Raw genomic sequence first — 2496 nt, 5'->3', positions numbered from 1 at the left:
ACTGGTGCTGCTGAAATGATGTTGCCCCTCTGATGTTACCACTGCAATTAAAGAGGAATGATGTGGTTTTATAAACTGAGAAGGAAAAGAGTTGCATGCTTTCACTTTATCATTAATCTTTTTAAAAAAGCAATTAATAAAGGAACTGAGATATGCTTTTAAAGAAAGGGTGGATTCCAGTACTGGGACAGGTGAGCTCCAAAGTGACACTCCAAGTTCATCTTGGAGAGTAAGGTCTCACACACACACACACACACACACACACACTGAGAATCCATTAAAAGAGCCAACACACTAGGTTTCCAAAGCCAAAATTACATGAGCCCCCAAATAAATTTGCACTGGATTATAAAACAAGGTAAAAATAAACAAGGCAAGAAACACCTGGTAGGGCTGAAGGGATGGCTCAGTGGTTAACCATGTGTACTGTTCTTCCAGAGGACCAGAGTTCAATTCTCAACACCCACATCAGGCAGCTTACAATGAATCTTTCTGTAACTCCAGCTCCAGGAGGATTGACCCTTTCCAAGTGCCAGCATCCATACACATTCATATGGTTAAAAATTAAAAAAAGGTCTTTACAAACTAAAAACAAACAAACAAAAGTATGGATCCAAGTTGATGTATAAATACACGATTGATAAGTCAGTAAGTGGGATTAGAAGAATTTACCTGAACGGAATTTTAAATAATTTATGTGTGTGTTCCACATTCAAGGAGTAAAATTGTAGACATACACACACATAGGCACACATACACACACACACACAGCATGGAGAAAGAGAGAGAGAGACAGAGACGGGGGGGGGGGAGACTCCTCCACTGTGGGTATCTACACAGTGACTTCTTATCAAGGGAGAAGCTACCAAAGGAGAGCTCTGACAAAGCAACAGCAGGGACCTTTCAGAGGCTGGGTGGGAGGAATGCATGCCAAGACCTCATAACCTCAACCAACTGGGAAGAAAATATCAGACTAATCCCACAAGGAAGGCTGCCTAGCAACTGCTTCACCTACGTCCTTTGACCTGCAGGATCATTAGAAATAAGTCTGAGAATCTGTCAGCTCAATAGGACCCTGTGAAGCTATAATAGATAAATGTAATGCAGTGTCCCAGGTGGTCTCCCAGAACAGAAAAAAAAAGAGGTATCAGATAGAGATGAGGGGAATCTGAATAAAATATGAACTTTAAATAATATATTAATATTGTCTGTTATTTATAATAATTGAACATCTCCATGACGGCTATCAATAGCAGACACTAAATGTGGGTTATGTGCAAACGCTGTTCGCTTTCGCAATTTTCTATAAATCTAAAGCCATTCTAAAATATAAAGTTTAAAATAAAAAAAATCTATAAGCCAAACACCACGTGGATTATGATTACAACTAATGTTTACTTCAAACTTTCCAGTCTACAAAGCACTATCTGCTGCATTAACTCACTAAATGATAAATCCATTACCTTCCAGGATTTTATGATGAGATCATGTTAGAAAGCTTGTCTGAAAAACACATTAATAAAACATGCAACTGTCATTATTTCAATAAAATCTTGTTCTGCTCAGAGGGAAAAAAAATGAATCATGAAGGACCAGAATTTACCAGCACAGCTCTTAATTTCTGGCAAATTTCACATCTCGGCTCCATGTGTCAAACCTGCTCTGGGCATGTTGAGCTTCTATTCTGCAGATCTCTAGTGATGTTAACAGCAGTTCTGCATACTTAATGAAATCCATCATGCATTTGCAACAAATCACTTCACCTCTCCCCACCCCAGAGAGCAATGGGGAAGTAGAAGAAAAGGATCTGGTGAAGCATTCTCTCCCTCCTCACCAGAGCAGGGGGCTTTATTGACAGCCTAGAGCCTGCCAGAGATCTATCAGACACTCTGGTATCCCAGTAATGTGCCTCTCCCTGTATACCTGCCTCCCTCCTCCTCCTTCTCCTCCACCTGCCCCCACCCTGCATCATGCCTCTGTTCCTTCCTTTTCCCTTGTTCATGAATCACTTTCCTCTCTCTTCTTCATTACTTTAAGTTAATCAGAAAAAAAATTAATTTGAAATTTTACTGGTTTCTGCATGGGATACTCAAGGGGAAAAGGTGACTAAGTATATATTACCTAGAGGAGGAGGAAGAACAGGAGGAAGAGAGGAAAGAGGAGGAGGAAGAGGAGAGGATGAGAAAGAGGAAGAGGGGGAGGAAGAAGAGGAAGAGAGGAAAGAGGAGGAGGAAGAGGAATCTACCATATGTTGGTTTTTTGTTTGTTTGTCTTTTAAACATATGACTGTCTCCACATAGATACAGAAACTCTCACTTTTACATACTACATTTCTCATTTCATGTTTCCTAGATATAACTAGCTTTAGTTGCCATCTTAACACAAGGTAGGGTCACCTGGGAGAAGAGCGTCTGTGAGAAACCGGCTAGATCAGGTTGGCATGAGCATGTCCACCATCATGATTATGTTAGTTGACGTGGGATGACCTGTACTAAA

Source organism: Arvicanthis niloticus, chromosome 18 (genome assembly GCF_011762505.2).
Source record: "Arvicanthis niloticus isolate mArvNil1 chromosome 18, mArvNil1.pat.X, whole genome shotgun sequence".
In the NCBI taxonomy this organism is placed as follows: domain Eukaryota; kingdom Metazoa; phylum Chordata; class Mammalia; order Rodentia; family Muridae; genus Arvicanthis; species Arvicanthis niloticus.
The sequence above is the reverse complement of the archived record's forward strand: the minus strand, read 5'-3'. Positions refer to the sequence as shown.